Source organism: Colobus angolensis, unplaced genomic scaffold, assembly GCF_000951035.1.
Source record: "Colobus angolensis palliatus isolate OR3802 unplaced genomic scaffold, Cang.pa_1.0 Scaffold12, whole genome shotgun sequence".
Taxonomy (NCBI): domain Eukaryota; kingdom Metazoa; phylum Chordata; class Mammalia; order Primates; family Cercopithecidae; genus Colobus; species Colobus angolensis.
The window spans coordinates 12,676,593-12,699,193 of NW_012113141.1; the positions used below are offsets into that span (position 1 = coordinate 12,676,593).

Here is a 22,601-nt window from a genome sequence, read left to right on the forward strand (position 1 = left end):
CCTCCAGGGTCTCCTTGGGGCAGGCCCAGCCCTTCTCTAGGCTTCCCCAGCCTGTCCCAGGAAGTCAAGACGGTGCCCACTTCTGCCTGTGGGGAGGACCCCAGCCCTGCCTTGAGCAGAGTGAGGTAAGCAGGAGGCTTCTGTTTCCTGCCTAGATGTTGGGACGTGCTGAGTGCTCAGTGCGTCTGTGTAGAATGAATGAATGATTTCATCAGAAGGAGGCCTACTCAGTGTCAGCCCTAGGTTGCTGCTGCTGTTGAAGCCTCTCGGGGAAGGAGACCCTTCTGGCCTGTTGAGGGAGGTGGAGAGAAGTGGTGAAGGGCGGGCAATGGCATCCGTGCAAGGCTGTCTGGCTTCACGTCTTGGTTGTGTGACCTTGGACTGGTTTCTTAACCTGTCTGTTTCCTCATCTGTTAAAAATGGGTACAATACCTACCTCATAGGTTGTGGTAAGATTAAATGGATTAATTTACATAAAGTGCTTAGAACAGTACAGCTAAAGGTTAAATATCACTATCCATTTCATCACTCTTACTATGGTTAGAGGGAGGCTTACAGGGAAGCACATGAAGATGAGGCATCCTGGCCTCTCCTGTGCACAGCCTTGGTGAAGCCTGGGAATTGCTGGGAGCTATAGAGTGTTCTAGGTTGGAAGGGCAGCAGTTTGCAAACAGGAACGTTTCTATATAAGTATTTCTGGTAAACTGTTAAAACAGGGGCCACATGAGAAAGGGACATGAATTCCTAAGATTCTAGAAATTTGTTGTGATTTCTTTTCTGATTCTAAATATATATTTGTAATTTTGAATCATTTTTAAAACAAGGCCTCCAAGATTGTATAAGCCTCAGGCCCTGCAGCCTGAGCCATTCCTGATTGTTTCTGTTACTATAATTGTATTTCTGTGGCCCAGCCCTGTGCTGCCCACCTCGGTGGCCCTCGCAGGATGGCCCAGCCTTAGGGTCCCAGGGACCTGTCTTCTCACCCTATGGACAGCGGTGTTATGTGCAGGCTGGTCTCTGAGCTGTGGTCTACACTTCACACCCCAGATGGAGGGAGCCCTGAGGGGGCAGACAAAGGAAAATGGGTCTCTCACGGAAAGTCTCTGAAGGAGTCTTCCCTGCATATGCAGGACACAGAGCCCTGTGCCCAGAGACTTGGTGACCAGCCCTGCTGCCCCCACTCACCACGGACCAGGTGTGGCAGGCCGAGCCCCTCTCCCTTCCCACTCACCATCGGTGTGTGCCCTGGTGGGCAGGCAGTGGCGGGTGGGGCCGTAGGAAGCGGGGCTGGTGAGTTGGAACTGTCACCCCTATAGCGGTCGTTGAGTGACTGGCTGTGCGCCAAGCTTCAGGTTCCTGCCGGGTGCAGACCCAGAATGGTCTCAGCCCTCTGGGAGCGCTCCCGGTAACTGGGACCACAAGATTTGCACCTGGAAGGGCAAGGGGTGAGCAGTGGAAGTCTGTACGAGACCCATCTCTCTCCAAGAGGAGGCCGGAGAGCCCAGAGGTCATGAGGGCTGGACCCTGGGGGAGGACCTCCGAGAGGAGGGGCCCTTGGCTGGGGAGGCTCCCAGGGTGGGCATTGTGGGCCCTGGCGCCTCTGCTGGCAGCAGGGCCTCTCAGCCCAGGCTCTGACAGGGACATTTATAACTCACAGCTGTGCGGTCCTGGACCCAACTGACTGTGGTAAACCGATCTGGCTTCAGGAAGTCCCGTCCCGAAGCCACTCCCCATCCCGACCCCCACACTCTCCTTCACCTCCTGACACCCACATCCTGTTCTCAGCGGGAGGGGCAGGCAGCGGGCACCAGGCCAGGGGCCCAGCCAGGGTCTCCAACCTGTGGGCAGAGTGGGAGAGGACGGAGAGCAGCAGTGAGGCCCCAGTGCTGCTGGGTGCCCACTATTGCCAGCCTCCTCTCAAAGCACACACAAGGAGGCAGAGGCCCAGAGGCAGTGCAAGGCCCCCAGGAGCCCACAGGGTCAGAGCGCCAAGAACACAGGTTGTAGGGCTCAGGGGCATGTTCTGTGCTTCCAGATCTACCTATACCTAGAGAGGGGATTCGCCTTCTGGCCCCTGTGGATGACCCACCCAGCCAAAAGGAGCCTGATGGGAGGGACAGAGTGAACTAGAGGCCAAAGAGAATGCTGGGAAAGACACCATTTGGGGCCCTGGGCCTTGGCCTGGTCCTCCTTTGGGACACCTCGTCCCCAAGATGCCTCGTGCTCATCCACCTAGATCCTCCCAGCCTAGTTCAAGTGTGGGGCCAAAAATGGTCTCGCCCAGTGCTAGAAAGAGAGACAGTACTAAAGGCTGCAGCACACCATAGCTCTGACCCCTTACATTCCTTGGCCTGATACGCTGACCAGTTCCTGGGCTCCACCAACCAGCCCGCCCCTCCTCCATGCCTTTCCCTCTCCTTCTGCACAACATAAGGGTTGATAGACAGTAGGGAGTTTGCCAAAGCTTGGCCCACGTAACTGGTAATCTACAGCAAGATTCTAGAATTAGATATTACCCAAAGGGACATATATTTTTGTTTTCCTAGTTACAGTTTATTAAAGTGTATCAGAAATATATAACTAGCCTATCAAATCAATTATTTCAAGGGCATGATTGCTTTGGACAAGGCCAGATTTATTGGGGCTTAAAAAAAAGTGAGTAGAAGGTGAACATTAAATTAAGTCATCACGCAGGTAGAACTCAGCTCAGACCAAGAATCCTAAAGAGCATGGAGGAAGAGCTGAAGTTGGGGGAGCACAATCTAAGTCATCACCAGGGCTCTTTCCTGCTTTAAACTCTGCATCTGGGCCCCCTCTCCCAGTGATAAGCAAAACAGGCCGCCCTGAACCTCGTAGGGGGGCGAGGGAGTGAGCTGGTTTTCCCGAGGAGGTGCGTACACACATAAAATGGCTCCAAGTGTTGGTCAGGGATCTGGTGAGCAATTCATAATGAGGAAAGAATTCAGGCAGGGGTCACAGAGTGGCTTTGGAAGTGGCTGCCGGCCGGCCGTGTGAGATAATTCCCCGAAGCCAGGCACGGCGCAGAGAGGAGGCCACGGTAAGGGCTTTGTACACCCGGCTAAAAATACCCCCGACAGCTTCTCCCTGTCACCCTGCCTGGGGGCTGCACAGGAAAGTGATGCTGTTCTGCTTTTCTTGCTAAGAAGAAAAAGACAGCACAAAGTCCCCAGTCCCGGAAGAAATAAAACTTATATTTATATAGTTTTCGAAATCCCACTAGAAGGAATTGGCTTGCTGGTTGGAGTGCGGCTGGGCGGAGAAGACACAGCCAACTCTGATAAATCAGGCATCCCGGGGTGTGCTTAAGTGGCCCAAGAGGCCACTGAGATTAGCTCGGCGGCAGGGACAGAGGTGGGAGGGGAGTGGACGGCTGTCTGCACACTGGCCTGCTCTCACACACGTCCCATCTCTCCCCTATGTACCCAGGAGGAAGAGGAGGAGGCCCATTGGTGTCGGACCAATGCTGCAAGGGGTGTGAGGAGAGGAGCTGCTGTTTTCACTGAGCTGCCATACCCCGAAAGGTAACACCAGCCCCTGATGCCCAGACCATACCATCACCTAAGCCTGGCCAGGGGCAAGCTCTAGCAATCTGGAAGTGCTGTGGCTGGACCAGAGCTGAGGGTTTTCAGCTGCTTCTCCCTGCCTTTCCTGGGCCTGGCTGCAGGGCCCCTCTGTAACTCCTTGTGTGGTGCTCATACTGCCAGAAAAGCCTTCTGGGTGTCAGTTTGTCTGTCTCCAAAATGGGGCACCGGGCTCAGGTCCTACACTTACCTCAGTTTTCAAGGAGTCTGTGAGTCAGTTATGTCTGACTTGGTTGAGCCATTTAGCAGCCTGGCTCAGTTGGAACTCGAGGACTGTAGCCAGGGGTCCCAGCCCTTGTGGATGTGGGATTCTAAGGCTGTGAGGTCCACAGTGCCATGTGGGGCTTGAGAAGAGAGGATTTTCCAGAGCAGACCTGGCTGGAGATGTGCTCCGCTGGGGATGTGGCTGTGGTCTCCTTTGTGGCAGCATTCAAAATTCCAAAGTTCTCCCTGTCAGCTCTGGGCAAGAATTATTATCTGCATTTTCAGACCACGAGAACAAAGCACAGGGAAGTTAATGGTGCCTGCCAGGGATCACACAGTGAGCTCTGGCCGCACCACAGCGGTCAGAGCAACTTGGCTTCATCCTATTTGCCATTCCAGCTTCTGTGCTTTTACTTTGACCATACTGTACTCATCCTCTCAAGAGAAGTTCTGCTTTTGAGGCCAAGCAACCACTAGTCTGTATTGTGTGCCTGTGAGTCCCATCCCTCCATCCACCCGTCATCCATCCACTTACCTCTCCATCTCTCCATCCATCCCTCTTTCTTTTTGTCCATCCACACTCATCCACCCATTCATCTCTCCACCACCCATCCATCCTTCCATCCACCTACTTACCCACCCATTCCCCTCATCCACTCAGCTGTTCATCCACCCATCTGTTTACTCTTTGATTCACTCATCAAATATTCACGGACTCCCACACCAGGCCAGGCCTGCATTAGGGGTTGAGGTTTTTGTTTTTGTTTTTGTTTTTGTTTTTTTAGGCAGGGTCTCATTCTGTCACCCAGGTTGGAGTGCAGCAACATGAACGTGATTCACTGCAGCCTCGACCTTCCGAGGCTCAAGCAATTCTCCCACCTTAGCCTCCGATGTAGCTGGGACCACAGGCATGTACCGCCATACCCAGCTGATTTTTAAATTTTTGTGGAAACAGGGTCTCACTTTGTTGCCCAGGGGTGGGTTTTGAAGACGGAGCCAATCTAGCCCTGCCCTGAGAGGGTGTGGTGTGCGATGGAGTCCGACTCAGATCCCAGAGCCAGACTGAGTTCCATAAGGCAGTGCTCAAAGCCTGTGTGGTGACCATGACTACACAGGGGAGGGGGGTGGGAGGACATGGCTGATTCTGCAGGCAGACATTCGGGGAGGAGGAGGCGGCATTGCTCGTGCATTCATTCCCCAGGTGTTTACCGAGAAAGTCTGTCAGGAACTCTTTAAGTTTCGGAGCTATAGCAGGGAATAAAGCAGACAAAACTCCCTGCCCTTGTGGCACTTGTACTCTCATGAGGAGGCATGGACAACAAATACCTAAAAAGTGAATGGATCAGGGATGCTAAGTTTGAAGAAGACAAATTTGGCCAGGTAAGAGCACAGAGTCTACAGTGTAAAGTATTCTTTCACAAGGCAAGGAAAGCTTCTTCTTTTTTTTTTTTTTTTTTTTTTTTGAGACAGGCTCTCACTCTGTCACTGTAACTCGACCTCCCAAGCTGAAGTGATTCTCCCACCTCAGCCTCCTGAGTAGCTGGGACTACAGGCACACAGCACCATGCCTGGCTAATTTGTGTACTTTTAGTAGAGATGGGGTTTCGCCATGTTGCCCAGACTGGTCTCGAACTCCTGGACTTAAGTGATCCACCCGCCTCAGCCTCCCAAAGTTCTGGGATTACAAGTGTGAACCACTCCACCTGGCCCAAGAAAGGCTTCTGTTAAGTTGGCCATTTAACAGATACCTGAATGCAGCCAGGGAGTCTGCAGGGGTGTACCTGACCTGTTCAAAGAAATACAAGTAATCCAGTGTGGCCGGGAGGATGTCAGGATACGAGGTGAAGTCAGAGAGATCATGGAGGACCCACTTGTGTAGGCGGACAAGCGTGGAACAGAGAGATAGGTGGGAAACTGTTGCCCACATCCAGGTAGAGGTGATGGGAACGGGGACAGAGGGGTAGTGGAGGAAGAGGTGGGAAGCCATTGAAGGCTGAAGGCAGGCTCGCTAGTGGATTAGAGGTGGGGGATTTAAAAAGATGGGGACAGTCAAGGGAGGCCCTTGGGTTTGGGACAGGAGCCAGTGGTAGAAGGGAGGTGGTTATTTGCTCAGCCAGGGTCAGTGGCCGGGGAGGGCTGCGTGAAGCTGAGGAGTTCTGTTTCAGACACATTGGATTTGAGATGCCTTTGAGACATTCAAGTGGAAAGATTGAGTGGGCAGCTGGATATATGAGTCTGAAAGGCAGAGAGAGGTCCCGGACTAGAGATATAAATTTGGGAGTTGTCGTGGATTGATGGTGTTGCAAGTCGTGAGGCGGATGAGATCACTTGAGAAGTGTGCGGCGCTTGAGAGGGTCAGGAGCCTGAGTGTGAGTCACGGGGCACCCAGCCCTTTGGGGAGTGAGGGTGGAGAAGGGGTCTGCAGAGGAGCTGGAGAAGGTGCAGCCAGGGAGGGGAACAGAAAGCAGGCTCTGAGTGGACAAGCAAGACTCTGCTGGGCAGTGCGTGGAAAGGACTTTGTATGCTGCAGTGGGAACAGCCTACACAAAGGCTCAGAGGCCTCAGTGAACCAGCCATATTTGGAGAGGGCTGATGGAGAGGGAGGAGAGACCACACCACCTTACTGCCCACACTTGGCCACACAGGAGCTAGGCACTGTGGGCGAGCGCATGCCCAGGCCCTCCCTGTCACCCTGGCCGGCACTCCCTGACCCCGGCTGAGCGTCTCGCCCTGATGTCTGTCCACTTTTGCACTTTCTTCAGCTAGCACTACGGACCTCCTTCCTGCTTTCTGGGGCTCCTCCCCCTTGTCCAAAAACACGAAGCTCCAGGTGGCAGCTCACGTGCTGCCCATGGGGAAGAGGCACTCAGCAGCTCCCTGTTGAGCATCGTGTGAATCTTTTATCCTAAAAGACGTGAACCTTCCCAGGCCACGAGTGTGTGTCGGAGCGCCTGCTCCCGGTTAGGGGAGGGAGCTCTCTGCCTTTGGTGGGCAATCATGTACATGCGTGTCAGTGTTGTATCACTTCATTCTTTCTCCATCTCTGTCTCTCTCTTTCTCAGCCTCTACTGCAAACATCAGCAGTGCCCCCTCTAGGCCAGGCCCTGGGCTGGGTAGGATCCTGAGGAACAGGTGTGCTCCCGAACTTCCAGGAGCTCCCCACCACTCCATCTCTCCCTTGGCTCCTGGATGTACCTTTTTGGTGCTCAGAAACCTGAGCCTGACTTAGAATTTCAGCTTGGGGCGCTGCAGCTGCCCTGTACTGCAGTTCACAAGAGAGGGCACCCTGAGACCCTGGAAACAGACCCAGGAGTTTCTGAGCTATCCCTCTGCTCTGGCTGAGGTTTGATCCTAGGCCCAGTCACCCCTCCCTCCACAACAGAGTTGTAGGTCTTGTCAGGTGCTCTCCCCTGTCAGCATACAGCCCTAGTCCCACCTTCTCCAGGAAGCCTCCCTTGACCACTCTGAGGTCAACCAGGGTTTTCTAAGTACCTGTGTTGTGCCAAAAGAAGGGCTCGAGTCAGGGTGTACAGAGATGACAGTGGAGGGTTTCTACGCTGAGAACTGGCAGTCCAGATGGGGTGGTGGGGGGACAGGTAAAGAACACACACCTTCCAGCATAACAGTGAGCACTGCAGGTGCCCAGCAGAGAGAACGGCCTTGGCTTGGTCAGGAACGGCTGCATACAGTATAGTTGCCCTGAACAAGGCCAGAGGCCGGGTAGGTGTGCAAGGTGCGATGGGGGCTGGGGGGTGGGGTGGAGAGAAGAGTGTGTCCAGGTGAAGGAGCCGCAGGAGCATAGTCCAGCACGTCTGCAGAGTGAGTGCGGTCTGACATGACTGAGACGTGAGAGGAGGCTCAGGAGACTTTTCCAGGCTGAGAATTGAATGGAGCCAGGCAGGGACTTGTGGACCTCCTCTCCCTTGGGAAAGAATCAGGGGCAGATGTCCCTCCAGCTCTGCATCGGGGACTAGGACAGCAGCAGCAGCTGCTCTGATGATGCATGGCTCCGTGGCAGGGCCATGGCAGGAGGCTTTGGGTAATCTCATTAGTGTGCCCGGTGGAGGGGACGAGTAATCCCATGCCTTTAGACTCACTTTTCCTTAAGCCGGTCCCTACCCATTCTCTCCCTAAATCCTTGTACTGCTTTGGTGATATCAGGTGGGACTGGACTGGACTTACCTCCATTGAACTGATGGGTAAAACAGGGTTAGAGAGGAAAATTCTTGTATGATGCCATAGCTCACAAGGGACAGGAACGGCGTCCATCTAACTCCAGAACCCATGCTCTTATAACCCTCTACCATCTCCCAGACTGTCTTAGATTATCCAGGCTTATAGACTGCCTCTCCACTGTCCTCATTTTGCAGGTGAGGAAACTGAGGCCCAGAGAAGGTAAAACACTTGCCTAGGGGCACACAGCAAGTTAAGGACAGAACTGGCACCAGAAGCTCACCTGGCTTGTTTGTGTCCCCACCCCACCCCACAAGCAGGCACAGGGATCCCGCTGGCCCCTGCCCACTTCCGCCTGGAGTACCCACTGTGCTTGGTCTTCCTGCAGTCTTTGGCACCGGCTCCAGTGGAAGGCACCAAGCTCCTCATCAGAAGGCTCCATTGTGCCTATTGTTTAAATATAGATTACTAATGAAATGCCTTTTCATTGCCTTCCCAGTGAATAGTTTCCGTGTAAAGTTAATTTGCAGTGTTATGTAAATTCTGTTTAACTTCAATCAAGTTTCTAATTATGTTTTTACCGCAGTAATTCCCATTTGATTTGTCATCTCCTGTTAGGTATTCAGTGTTCGGTGGGCGGGCTTGCTTTCCGTCTGCCTCTCAGTTTTCCAAGGCCCTGACCTCCTCTCTGCTGTGTGTCTGTCTCCGTGGCTCCTGGCTTCTTCATCCCCTTCGGCCTTCTCGGTGGCTCATTTCACACCTCCTCGCCATCCCTCTATCTGTCTCCCGCTTTCCTCCTTCCTTCTTTCTTCCTCTTGCCCAGCTGCACCTTCTTCCCCTTCTGTTTTCTTCTTTGTCTTCCCTCCTCCCTCCTTCTTGCCCTCTTTCCCCCTCTCCCTGTTTCTGTATCTATCTTCCTTCTCCGTATCTTATTTCTGTTTCTTCCTTCCTTCTCTCTATTCCGCTCATGCCTTGCCTCTCACTCTTCCTGCCTTTCTGTGTCTTTCTCCATTGCCAAGACTTTCTCTCCTGCCTCCTCCGCTCACCTTTCCATCCCAGTGCTCCTCCTCTCCTGAGGTCTTCTCTCCCGCCTAATCCACAGTACAGCCTTTCCCGAGGCTGCATTCGGGAGTGCGGGCGACAGAGCTTGAGAGGTGTGCTGGGCTGGGGGCTGGGACCACCAGAGGAGCCCTGTGCAGCCCTGAGATGGTGGGGTGGGGGACTGGCGAACAACACAGACTCTAGGGTTGGGGTGTCCGGGTTCAAATCCCACCCCACCCCTCGTTAACTGTGTGACCTTCAGGTTAGTTCACATTGATTTCTGTGCTGCGTCTGTAAAATGGGGTGATAATTTTACCTGCCTCCACAGTAGAGCCCTTCCCTAGGCTGCATTCTGGACTGAGTGCCCGCCAAAGACAGAGCCTGAGAGGTGTGCTGGGCTGGGGGCTGCCCAGTCCTGTGCAGCCCTGAGACGGTGGGGTGGGGGATTGGCGAAGAACACAGAGTCATAGAGTTATTGTGAGGAGTCAGTGAGATAACGTATGTGAAGGGCTTTAGTGGAGGGAGGGGCTTAGCCAGAATTAGCCTTTTTCTTTCTTAAGAGACAGGGTCTTGCTCTGTCACCCAGGGTGGAGTGCAGTGGCTCACTGCAGCCTTAACCTCCCAGGCTCAGCTGAACCTCCCACTCAGCCTTCTCAATACCTGGGACTACAGATGCATTCCACCATGCCTGGCTAAGTTTTAAAATTTTTATTAGAGACAAGGTCTCACTGTGTTGTCCAGGCTGGTCTCAAACTCCTCCCGCCCCAGCCTCTCAACGTGCTGGGATTATAGGTGTGAGCCACCACACCCAGCCCAGGAATTAGCTTTTATTTGGGAACTCTTGGCCATGCCTTTCATTTTTTGTGGCCTTCCTGAGATGCATCTGCAGTGAGTCTCTGGAGTCCTGGGGGTCAGGCCTGAGGCCAGGGCAGGGTGGGAGCTGGCTGCAGACGCCCATAGAGCTGGCATCTCCCTCTCCCCACTCTCCACCCCTCAGCCTTCCTCCCCTACAGCAGGGTCTCAGCTCTGCCTATCAAGAGATGTGGCCTCCTTCCCTTTTAGTGGGACCATCTCAGGCTGTGAGGACAAGCCTGCCACCCTGGGGTAGTAGTGGAGGTACAGATCCCCAGTGTTGGAAAAGTCCTCAAGACTCTGGCCCACAGACCTTTCCCGAGCAACAGACCAAAGGCAGAGCTGCTCCTGCTGAGTCGGACTAGACACCCGCTTTTTCTACCCTCCCTCACCCCCTAGACGCCCCAAAGGCTATAATATACCATGGACTCCAGCTACAAAACCGCTGGTCCAGGTGCAGCATGTTGGCAGCTCTGCCATTGATCACAGGGACTTCTCTCTGAGTCTCTGCTTCCCTCCTGTGTGGCCCCAACGTTGGGCTTTGGGATTCTCCCTGAGTTTGGGGATTGTCCCTGTAGTCAGAGAATGGCTGGGCAGCCACAGTTTCCCAGCAGACATCTGCCCTCTGGCTGGGGAGGGCGGAAGGAAAACACCAGACAGAGGCGGGGCTGGGGCTGGGCGGGTGCTCTGCCCCCTCCCTCTGCTCCTGCTTCCTCCCCCACTCTGCTGGGCTTCCCACCCTGTAAGCCCCTGGCACATCCAGGAAGCAGAAAGCAAGCACTGGGGGAGGGCATTCTTCTGGGCGAAGAAGGGCAGCCGGTCACTTGTCCTTCAGAGACACAGGAGCCTGGGCCACATGACCACCTGACCCACAAGTGGCTGTGCGTGTGTGTAGTGTACATGTGTGTAGTGTACGTGTGTGTGTGTGTGTGTATCTCTGTCCCTGGTCAAGGAAACCTTAGCCATCACGTGGCTGCTTTCTCTCCCTATTTGTCCAAGTAAGCAGTTCAGGCCAGCTGCAGCCAGGAGGCCGTGACACAGAGCCAGGGAGAAGGGCCGCCTTGGTGTGGGTGGTGGCAGTGAGGATCGCCATGGGCATCAGGGAGCCCTGAACTGGGTCCCAGAGCTCTTGGGCCTCAGAATATGGTATGGGGAGGCCTGAGCTGGGGAATGGCCTTGCTCTGATCCTCTGCCCTCCCTGGACCTCTGACCTCCCCGCCCCAACCCACTTGTCAAGAAAAGGCACAGAGCTTGATAACAGAGAACCCTCCCAGCCTTAAATGGAGAGGGTGGACACCTTCTGACCAGTGGGAGCCCAGAAAGGCAGAGTCCTCGCCAGAGAAAGGGGCACACATGGGCACAGCCACCGTGTGTATGGCCCCTGGAGTGTGCGTTAGAGCCCTGACCTCTGTGGCAGGAGTGTGGAAGCCAGGCCTCCCACGTGCATCCATCAGGCCACTGATTTATTAGCACCTACTGTGTGCCAGGACCTGGGCTGGGCAGGGATAAGGGTTGTCAGAACACAGACCTTCTGCAACCTTCGTCAAACCCTCACCTCTGTGATATATTTTCTTCCCATTGGATGGGCAGTATCACCTTTCATTGCAAAACCTCTGTTGATCTTGTCATTAGCTGGCCATTTCCCACCCCACTGCCATTCCAGGAGGATGCAACCCCTGCATTGTTGCAGAACTCAGGAAGAGCAGTGAGAGGCACCACTGAGCCTCTCATGGACCAAGCAGGTGTTTCTAGCCAGGGAGAGTGTCCCCTTCCTCTAGGGAGGTGTGAGCCAGACCCTGGGCTTCCAGAGCAAATGTGTGCATGTGGGCAGAACACAGAGGCCCTGGGCTCGGACACCTGGGGGACTTCTCCTAGCCCACATGGGCAGCAGAGCACTAGGGGAAGTGGCAGCTGCAGAGTGGGGCCTACCCGGGCCTTCATCGAGGTTTGTCATCCTGCATACTGTGTCTTGCATAGATGACACCGTCCCCAGGGGCCTGGAGGAGGAGGGCTGTGGTGGCTTTTTGGGGCCATGCTTCTGAGAGCCCACCTGCATTCATGTGTCTGTTTGTCTCCCTCCTCCCTGCTTCTTCCCTCCTTCCTTCCTTTGACAAACATTTCCTGGCACTCAAGTCTGTACAAGGCCCGCGCTCCACAAAAGATACATCCTTCACCCTGCGTGATCACTGCTGAACTGGAATCCAGCAACATTCTAGGGTGGGCCCAGGGCCAGGCCCAGGTGAGGCCTAGGAGAGAGCTGGCTCTTGGCTAGGGAGCAGGGCATGGCTGACCCCACAGGCTTCCCCGGGTTCTGAGGAAGCTTAGGCATACTTCCCCAGGATAGGCCCATGGCAGAGCCCACCAGGTGCCTGAGACAAGGGGGTGTAGAGAGCTGGCATCAGGGCCACGCAGAGCATCATCACACCTTGTCTCTGTTGTGATGAGATCTAGGGTATTCAACCTGGAAGAGTCCCACAGGCTCGTGTGCTCAGGCTGTTCTGGGAAACGCCTGTTCAGAAAAGGGGTAGAGCTGGGTGGCCAGGGCTGAGGGTGACGCGGGTCCGCCATCATGCCACTTACAACTGAATGTGGATTCTGGGCAGGGGTGGTTGTAAAGCTGCTGGGTCAGCATCCCAGAATGCTGCCTAGGCCTGTACGTCACCAGCCTCAACTTGCGTATCTCTGAGGTCGTGAGGCTTCCTACTGCTGTCCTGTAGCTCCTCCTGGGACATTGGGTGCTGGCCTCCCACCAGGCTGACGCTGACTTCTGTCTTCCACCCTGCTTGTCTTAGGGCCACAGACTTTAGGCCTTTGGCAATTTCCGATTGAGTCCCTCCGGGCTTTCCTCCCTGCAGGCAGAGCATCAAGCTGGGTCTGCACACGGCCCCGCCAGGGCCTGTTTGATTGGGGTAATCTGGACAAGTCATCAGTGTCCTGTGCTCACGGCCAGGGTGTGGCTAAAGTCAGTTCCTGCCTAAGCTGGGCTGACCCACCTTCTCACCACTTAGGGGCTCCCAGGGCCAGGAGGGGCTGCCGTGGGCTTGCTTCATGACGAGGCCCTTGGGCTGCCTTTGGTATAGGCAGGAGACCTGGATCCCTGCTCTGTCCCTGTCTCTGTCTCTGTCGCTGCCCCTGGGGTAATCTCAAGCAAGGCCAGGCCCCAGGCAGGCCCACACCCCCTCCCATTTGTGTTCCTCCCCAACACTAAGCCAAGAGGCTTTTGTCCCTGGTGGGCCCTCGGCCAGCTGGAAGAGTCTTCCTTGCTCTCTGGCCTATTTGCTTTCTGAGTCCCTGTTGGCCAGGCAGCCTTGGGGGCAGCTGCCTCCCAGAGCCTGTGCCCTGGGAGAGCATGAATGGGAAGGAGAGGGGGCTGGAGAGGGCTGAGGGCCTCTGTTCAGATCTCTGCCCTCACTGGGTCGGGCTGCCAACTTCTGCCCTCCCACCATACCCCCAGCCTGTGGACAGGTAAGCCTCCAGTGCCTGAGGCCACAGGGAATGGGCTGGGTTCACCTGGAGGCCGTGGGTAGCCCTGCAACCCGTGGGCCAAGCTCCCCTCCCACCCGGACTCCTCCAGACACTTCAAAGGTTCAGGCATGCCAAGCCAGGGTCGGGTGAAGGGGTCTTTCTCTAGGCGCTGTGCCTGTGGTTAACATCACGTTGTCATGTCGGGCTGCGTGGCCTCGTGGGGTGGCATGCCTCCTGCAGGAGCTCGACCTCCAGGAAGTTCTGCATTCGAAGCCTGGACTTGGCCTTGCTTCACTTTTCCTCTCAGCCTGGTCTCTTGGGCATGACTTCTCCCAGGGGACACTGCTGTCCGCTGAGTGGGAAAGGCGGGGATTCGATCAGGGGCCCCTGCTCAGCTGTGTCTGAAGTGTGCCCTTCTGGGAAGAAAACCCAGCGGCACTTTTGTGGAGGCCTCACGCTGGAAAAGGAATGGTGGGAGGCGTAGAGGGAAGAGGCCAAATGCCACTAAGCAGGCCAGCGTGGCCTTCCCACTCCAGCCCACAGAAAACACTGGTGCTTCTGAGGAGGCTTCCTCGGCCCTCCCTCTCCCCTGGGCTGGGTGGGGCCAGTGGGACAGGAAGCCAGGGCGGGCCTGGAGGATGGGGCTCAGGGTGGCCTGGGCTCGAGCCAGGGATGAGGCGAAACCCAACTCCGGCCTGGCCCCGGGCCGCAGCCGTGCAGGTCACTAGGCCTCGGCGAGTGGCCACCCGCCCACCCAACAGGAAGCCCTGCCCAGACACCACCTTTGCCCCACCCCGTATTCTCTACAGCTGGCACTTCTCCTATTTCCCGTGGGAGCTGCTGCCAGGAATCGTGCCCTCTAGAGAAAGGAAGCCCGACCTCGGGCCGCCCTGCCTCTGGCCTGCGCTGACCCCCTCCCTAGGCCTCCCCATGGTGGCAGCTCTGGGCCCACACTCATCCTGCACCCCCCACACATACTGATGACTTATCTCCTCTCAGACACAGCCTGTGACCCTTGGGGACCTAGCAGGAGAAACCTCACAGTGGGGCTAGGCCTGGGAGCCAGGAGGCTGGGGCTCTTGGTCTGGGATCTTCCACCAGCCTGCTGGCGCACCTGGGCAAGTCACTCAGCCACTCTGGCTCTCATCTGTAGAAGAACGGGGAGAGGCAGACGCTCTGCCCAGCAATGAGCATCCCATGGGATAAAGGGTTTGGGGTGGGGTGAATGTGTGCCCTGTGAAGGCAGCCAGGCTTGGGGGGTGACAACACAAAACCTCCCATCCACCTCTGTCTGCCTGGAAAGGAGCCCCTTCTCCCAGGAGCCAGGCGATGGAGCGGGCCTCCAGCTCTCAGCTCTGCTCAGGGAGCTGGGCCAGAAGCAGGGATGGGGCTGCGCTGAGGGGCAGGCTCTCCCACCACCCTCCCAGCCCCGTCCTCTTCCTCCCTTCTGGTAGGTGCTCTCTGACCCATGACCCACCTCCCCAAGCAAGCCCAAGCCCACCTCAGTATCAGCAGGGGCAGCTTAGGGGATCAGCCGTGTCTTAAAGGGAGCCAAGCAGAGGGGTCTGGGCACCACGGGGAAGGACCCAAGTCGTTGTGACATTGGATGGGCTAAGACAGATCCGGAGGCCATCTCGAGCTCTTGGGAGAGCTGAAAGCTTGTCAGCAGCAGGGAAGAGCAGGCACCTGAGCAGCCAAGCCCCTGCCGTGGGGTGGCCACAGCTCAGACTCTGGTGGCCTTGGACACATTGTCGCTCTGAGCCTCAGTGTCTGCATCCAGCAAGTGGACCTTTTGGAGCCAGTGTCTTAGGGTGCTGTGAGAAGTCCTTGAGATTTGGGAACACCGTGCTGGGCCCCCTGCGCCCCTTCCCTTTGAATCAGCCTTTTCCGTGCGAGGGAAACGTTACAGGTCAGGGTTAGGACTAGAACTCATAGGCAGTGGGGAGCCACTGAAAGTTCTTAGAGGAGTAGTGAGTTCACGGGGAGAGGAACTGACAGCAGAGAAGCCTGGCACACTCATCCGGTGTTGGGGCCCTGATTCAAGAGGGGTCACGGGGCAAAGAAAGTTGGCCCGTGTGGGTGTCAGCACCAGCTGAGCTTGGGAGGCCTCATTTTCCTCCTGTAGCTGGGTGCCTGTCCGCAAGGCTGGAGAGGCACTGCTCGGAGCCAGCACTGAGGCTGGCACCACCACCCCTCCTTCTTCCTCTGATGCCTCTGAGTCCCACCGGCATGGAGTTGTCTGGGTTTCCCACTCAGGCCTGGGTGGGCCCCACTGCTCCTCCCTCCCTCCATGGCTTTTAACTCTGAGTGGGAGTGGACTCTGGAGGCTGCAGTGGGCTGTGGGATGCGAGCCAGGGTGGGGGCATTGGTGGTGGGTGGAGTCACGGGCTGGGTGGCCATGAGTCAGGAATTGCTGGGCCTGTGTGTCATCTGGCTGTGTGCTGTGCTGGCTCCTCCTGCCTGTCTGCCTCATCTCGCCCGCCGCCATCTGGGTCCCTGGGCTGCTCCACCAGGTGATGGTGCTGTGCTCTGTTTCTAAGAGTTCAAAACCTAGCATGGAGTAGTCAGGAGACCTGGCTGTAGGGCCCAGGCTCCCCAACACCGAAGGTGACCTTGGGCAGGTCCCCTTCCTCTTTAAGCCAGTTTCGCTCATTGAAGAGTGAATATTAGGCTGGCCTAATGAGACTCAGCCACTCTGGGTCTGAAAAACGGGGAGAGGCAGATGCGCTGCTCAGCAATGAGCATCCCGTGGGATAAAGGGTTTGGGTTGGGTTGAATGTGTGCCCTGTGAAGGCAGCCAGGCTTGGGGGGTGACAACACAAAACCTCCCATCCACCCATCTGCCTGGAAAGGAGCCCCTTCTTCTGCCATCTGCCATGGCTGAAAGGGATTTCAGCTATGGCCCCAGATGAAATCCGAGGCAGCTTTGACAGACAACCCAGCCCGGTATAGTGGCTCACACTTGTAATCCCAGCACTTTTGGAGGCTGAGGCAAGAGGATCACTTGAGCTCAAGAGTCTGAGACCAGCCTGGGCAACATGGCAAAACCCTGTCTCTACAAAAAATATTTAAAATTAGCTGGGTATGGTGGTGGGCGCTTGCAGTCCAAGCTACTTGGAGGGTTGAGGTGGGAGGATCGCTTGAGCCCAGGAGATCAAAGCTACAGTGAGCAGAGATTACACCACTGCACTCCAGCCTGGGTGACAAAGTGAGACTCTGTCTCAAAAAAAGAAAAGAAAGGAAAAAAGATAACCCACTCCAAACAAATTAAATCAGATCTCCGGGGCAGGGCCTGCAGCCAGGCTTGAAACCTCTGGTCTGGATGGCCTCTGACGGGCCGCTCTCTTCGCCCTCCCTGGATCCCCAGGCAGCACTGTGGTCCAGTGCATGAGTTCTGGAGCCCAGAGCCTGTACTGAATACAGCCCTACCACTTTCTAATACTGGGCAAGTGAATTCATGCCTCTGAGCCTCTGTTTCCTCATCTGTGAGATGGGGCTAACACCACTCACCTTATAGAATCTGTACCAGCGTCAGTCACCGTGTTCTTTGATCTAAGCCGGTTCCCTGCCACTGCTGCCTTCACTGCCCATTCATTCCTCCAGCAAACATTTGGAGGTTCCTGGACCTGCCAGCCTGGTCCTGGGTGCTGTGGCAACAGGAAGAGGACACCCACCATGGGGGTCCAGCCTTTTAGGCCTCTCCAGGGCCCCAGAGGATGGGTTCTGTCTGTTGATGGGCAGGTGAAGGGTGACTCCCCTGAAAATCTCACCGCGTCACTGGACTGAGGGAACCCCTCTCTCTGAAAGAATGAATGAGACCCCAGATTCAAGGGAGAAGAAGGGGCATCCTAGGACTTCCCTGACAGCCTCAGCTGGGAAGCCCCTGGGGAGGCCCTGAATGCCTTCTGGGGTGGGCCCTGGGCCATGCTCTGGGCGGATGCTGGCTCAAACAGGGCTGGCAGTGGACAGAACAGAATAAGGACCCTCCTTGTAGTCCATCACTGAGCCGGACTGTGTCCTCCATCCCATGGTCCTCCTAGGAGCCTGGGGCATTGGCAGGCATCGTTCCTCCTGCTTGGCAGAGAGACAGAGACTTCAAGGGATGGGAGGCACTTGCCCAGGTCAAGGGTGAGTGGCACAGGTTGGATTTGAACCCCACCTCTGTATAAACAAAATCCCAGTGGGGAAAGTCAAGCTTCCCTGGGAATCTGCCCTGGTGGGACTAAAACATGATCGGCAAACCTGTCATCCCCTTTCTTCCCTGGCCTTCCAGCAGGTCCCCTGCAGACCACCACTGGCTGTCCTTGCGGGAGAGAGCTGATGTTCTTGTAAATAGCAAGCGCTCCTGTCGCCCAGGCTCTGAGAACCAGAGGTTGAACCACGCACTTGTTAACCCACTAAACCTTCTCCCTCCTCATGACACATTGAAGAAACTGAGGCAGAGAGAGGTGCAGGGACTTGGCCAAGGCCACGTGGCTTGTGAGCCGGCCAGGATTTCATCCAGGCCTGGGTGAGGTTAGAGCCCATGCCCAGACCCGCCACCACCCGCTAGCAAGAACAGGACTTTCCTTTGTCTGGCATTTTTAACTCTGGGTCTCGGTCATCACTTCAGACTGGCCTGGCCCACTTGTGGCCAGAATCCCAGAGGGATGCCTGTTTGGGAAGCGTGACCGCCAGGGGGCTGGCGCCCGGCCCAGGAAGGGGGTCATCGAGAACGCTCGGTGCTCAGTGGTTTGTGTGTGCCACCGACAGTGCCCGTGCCCTTCAGCCCTGCGACCTTCCTGTGCTAATCATGGGTATGTCAGTTCATCTAATCCTTGAGCTGCTGTTAGCCCCAGATGAGGAAACAGACTGCAGGGATAAGTGACTTTCTTGTGGGTCAGGATTGGACATCCTGGGTCCTCAGTTGGACCTCCAACACCAGAATGGACCTGGGTTCCATTCTGGTCCCCAAACCACCTTTGGGTTTGTGTCCCCTTCTCTGTAGGGTGGCAGGCTTGCACTCAGAGCTTCCCAAGGGCCTCCAAGGACTCTCCTGAGAGCCTCTGCCAGGCCCATTTAATGCTGCAGGGCATTTAGGATTGGGTGCCTCTCAGAGGTGGGATGGGGTGCCCTCTAGGGCAGCTCTCAGAAGCATAGGGCCAGGTGGTTGGCACCAAGCAGAGTGGACAGAGGCAAGAGGCAAAACTTCTAAGAGAGGCCACCAGCAGGAAATTCCACTTAGATCCCTGGCATTGGGAGCAGCAAGGGCCCAGGTGGGTGCCGGGGGACCTGGTCTGGCCACCCCCAGCTGGGTGCCCCTTAAGCAAGACCTCGGTCCCTGGAAAAGGGGTGGCTGTGCCCACCCTATGGAGCCTGATGAGTGGTGGGTGTGGAAGGAAGTACCTGGCGTGGATTTTGCACCTGAAGGATGCTTGGCACCTTAGGCTGCTCCTGTGGAAGAGGTGGTGAGGACCCTCTCCTGGGAGCAGGTGGTTCTATGAAGCCCAGCTGTGGGGGTGCTATGAAGCCTCTCCTGAGTCGGTCTTGGACTCATCTGAGACCAGGACTCATCTTCCCAGAGCCCTGGGTCTTTCTCTGTCTCTGTGATATGGGGTTCAGTGCCCCTACCCCAGGCAGGACCCCAAGTCTACACTGGGCAGCAACCCTGAGCCAGTGATAATAATGACTCACGGCCCCTGTTTACGGAGCATTTCCTGTGCACGTGCATATGGGCCTAATCTTGTTAAGTCCTTCAGCAACTCTGTGAGAGTAGTGACTCTTAGTGTCCCCCATTTTATAGATGAGGAAACTGACCCAAGTTCCTAGCCCAGCATCACGCAGCTAAGTAAGCACCAGAGCTGAGGCCTCTCTGATGCTTCGGATCCTAGATGCATTGGAACCCAGAGAGGCCACCATTCTATGCTGTGCCCTCATCCCTTAATTAAAGGAGAAATTGTTCATTGGGTGACCTGGGGAGAAGGGAGCCCCATCCCTCTTCCTCAGGTGTGAGTGGGCCACCTGTCAGAACTCAAGGCCTCTTTGCTTGCTTGGAGGTGTTGGCTGGGGCAGTCGGGACAGCTTTTCCCCCTCCCTTTCCCAGTTCGGGGTCTGATGCAAACTCAAAGGAAAGGGAAGCCAGTCCCTAAGTCATTTGTTTCTGAATTCTAGTTCCCCTTTTCATCATGGTGTGACCTTGGCTGGGCCCTTCCCTCTCTCTGGTCTCAGTTTGTCTCTTTGTACAAGTCCAGCACCAAGGGGCTAGGCTGGCAGGGCCCAGAGGCCAGACAAGCCACGCATGTGCACCAACAGCCAGGGCACGGCTGAGTCAGGATGGGCAGAAGTCATTCCTGGGGCCTGGGTGATGCTGCATGAACTCTTCCTCTAAGAGGAGGTGCCCCTCCAGCTTGGCCCTGAGAGCACAGTAGATCAGGACTGGACAGGGGGCAAAGCCTTGGAAAGGCCCCAGGGATGTGTGCATGTGCCCTGCCCCACGAATGCAGCTGCGCCCTGCTCACTGCTGCCCTCTGCAGCTCTCTTTTCAGCCCAAAGTTCTTCTCCCCCAAAGGCTCTGGGCCTTTGCCCAGGGAGAGGTACCCTCCTGCCTGAAAGACTGCCCAAGGGACAGTGGCCCTGACCCCCATTTTGTTTCCAGGCCGAGCTGCGCAGGCCCGCCAGCACTCTGTGCACATGCCCCTAGTTATCTGAGGATTACCCGTGTCCTGTGTCTTCCCCACTGGCGCCACACAATGTATGAGCACCCTGGAGAAGCGCAGAGGCTGGGCAGCTGCTGGCCTTTAGCCCCGTCCCCGCCCCTGCTCTTTACCTCTTCTCCTTCTTTTCCTTCTCTGCCCGATAGCAGGCGTTGTCATCAGTTGTTTTTAAATAAAAGAATGAATGAAATGAACAACTTCTAGAAGTCACTTTATAGCCCTGTTTTTAAAATGAGAAAACCAAGTTGCAGAGATGTTAGGTGGGTGAGGAGGGTAGTTCGGAACCTCCTGCCGCCCTTCCCCAGTTCCCACTCTTTGGGTCCCCACAGTGCCAGGTGGGGGACCCCAGGTTTGCATGGCATTTCCTCTGGCCACAGGAACTTCCCCCACATGAAGGTGTCCTGAGGGCCCAGCAGCAGGTGCCAGCCACGACTTCCCATGATGTCAGCTTGCCAGGCCTGCACTTCTCTTGCCTGGTGTTACTGCATTCCCAGCAGGTCAGCCCGGAGCTGCCTGTCCGCCCTTCCCTGGCCACTTTCCAGCCTTCCCCATGGGAGAGAGGAAGGCGAGGGCGCTGAGGGGTATGTGGCAAGGAGCGGAAAGCAGGCCCAGCAGGCAGGCTGGGCGTCCACGGCTGGGCGTGGGAAGACAGTGCCTACCATCTGCTGGAGGGCAGCCCGGAGCCTCCTCACAGGAGGTGAAGACCGACAGGATGATTGAACCAAGGGTACCTCGCGACTCTCGGGCAGCCCCACCCGAGACTTCCCCCAGACCCCAAACTACCAGCTTCCCAGGTCCTCATTCATTTCTGTTCCTTGAGGCCAACTGTAGTTACTGCTCTTTGGCGAAAAGATTGAGAGGATGTGCAGTTCTCCCAGAGCACCAAATCCCTGGGTTCAGCTCTGCTGTGCCTGGAATGAGGACTACCAGGTCCCTGCCCTCATGGGCCTCGAGGCTGAAGAGATAAACAGGCTCCTAATTTTAATTATGCGAGGGAAAAGAAACACCAGCATGTCTGGAAGTTCAGGGAGGGTACCTATCCCGTGGAGGTGGCTCTCAGAGAAGGCAGCATGAGGTGGTGGCTCTTTGCACATCGAGGGATGGATAGGGTTCCAAAGAACAGTGACCAGACGTAGAGCTGCACAAGGTGCCATGTAGGGGACTGTGGCTCCTGTTCTGCCACTGTGTGATGCGTGGCCTTTGCTCTCTGCTGAGCAGTTTCTTCCTTTGTAAAGTGGGACCTTACAGCTCCCTGGTGACAGGATTGTGCTAAGGATGGAGTGGTGGAGTGGGGCAGTGAGAGCTGCCAGGGTTCCTGAGGAGGGAACCTGGCAGGTGGGAGACTCTACCATGTTTGAGCAGGTTGAATGGTTCTCTTTGCAGGCATAAGGTGTGTGTGTGTGTGTGTGTGTGTGTGTGTGTGGTCAGTTGGCAGCAAGTGTGAACAGCTGAGGCCTAATGACAGGAGCTCTGAGGTGGCATTGGTGCCACAGCACCCTGGGGCAGTGTGACCCTCTCCCCTCGTTGTCCATGGGGGAGGTCCTTGCTACGGCCAATGTCCAGAGCACCCTGGAGCCTCCCCTGGTGGGTGCAAGACCGGAGGGGCGATTTAGGGCTGCCTCATCCTTCTGGCCAGTGGGCCTTGGCCTGCACCCTGGCCCACCCTGGGTCTGGCTCTTCCCTGTGTCTGGATCCTCACCCCCAGCTTGGTGAGGTCAGGGAACAGGTATTTCAGGAATGCAGGAGGCGGGGCAGCCAGCCCCATTTGGATAACCGTGGGGTAAATATTTGCCTTGCTCCTGGAGTCAGCACTGGCCCGCCAGGGGAGGACAGGGGCCTGTCCCTGGGGTCATGTAAGGGGATGTGTGTGGTGGCGGGGCTCTCCAAGGTGGGGAATCCCCTGTCACCCCAAGAGTGTGCTTGTCGCCTGACCAGCAGCTGTTAGGCGCATCTGTGAAACGAGGGTAGAGCAGCTCAGACGCCTGAGGGTCAGTGTAGCGGGAGCTGGTTCCGCTGGCTCAGCCAGGGGAGCGGCGGGTTGGACCAGGTGTGGGTGGACCCCCTTGTAACCACCGTTCTGATCCCCGCTTTGCCACTTATGACTTTGAGCAATTACCCTTGCCCTGACTTGGGTGGGCACCGTGGGCTGAGCTCTTCCTCCTTGGCACCTGCATCTGCACACCCCATATCTTGTGAAGGCCTCACAGCTACCAGGTCCAAGACACGTGTGTGGTCAGCAGCAAGAATGAGGAGCTGAGGCCTGGTGATGGAAGCCCTGAATTCCAGGTTGAAGGTGTAAGCCCTGGTGTAACCCCTGCCCAGCACAGCACCAGGGCCATCTGCCCCCTCCCCCAGTGCAGCCTGGAGCCTTCCCTGGTGAGAGCCAATGGAGGGCGGTTGGCCCCTGCTTAGGGAGGAGCTGGCGGCTTAGGGAAGCCTAGTGACTTGCTGAAGGTCCCCCAGCAAGTGTTCAAACCCAGCTCTACCCACTCTTGCCCTAACCCTTGAGGCCAGGGGCTTCAGCCCCAACTGTGAACTCTCAAGCCTTAGCAGCTGGAGCAGGCCTAGAGCC

At 56.3% G+C, this 22,601-nt stretch overlaps 1 protein-coding gene across 1 annotated transcript in view; it reads left to right on the forward strand.

The window, feature by feature from the left end:
* ZMIZ1 (zinc finger, MIZ-type containing 1) overlaps positions 1-22,601 on the forward strand; it is a 200,991-nt gene that overhangs the window by 17,203 nt on the left and 161,187 nt on the right. Inside the window, exon 2 of the mRNA XM_011928944.1 lies at positions 3,448-3,542. The gene's annotated coding sequence lies outside the window, so the exon portion shown is untranslated. The remainder of the gene's footprint in view (positions 1-3,447; positions 3,543-22,601) is intronic.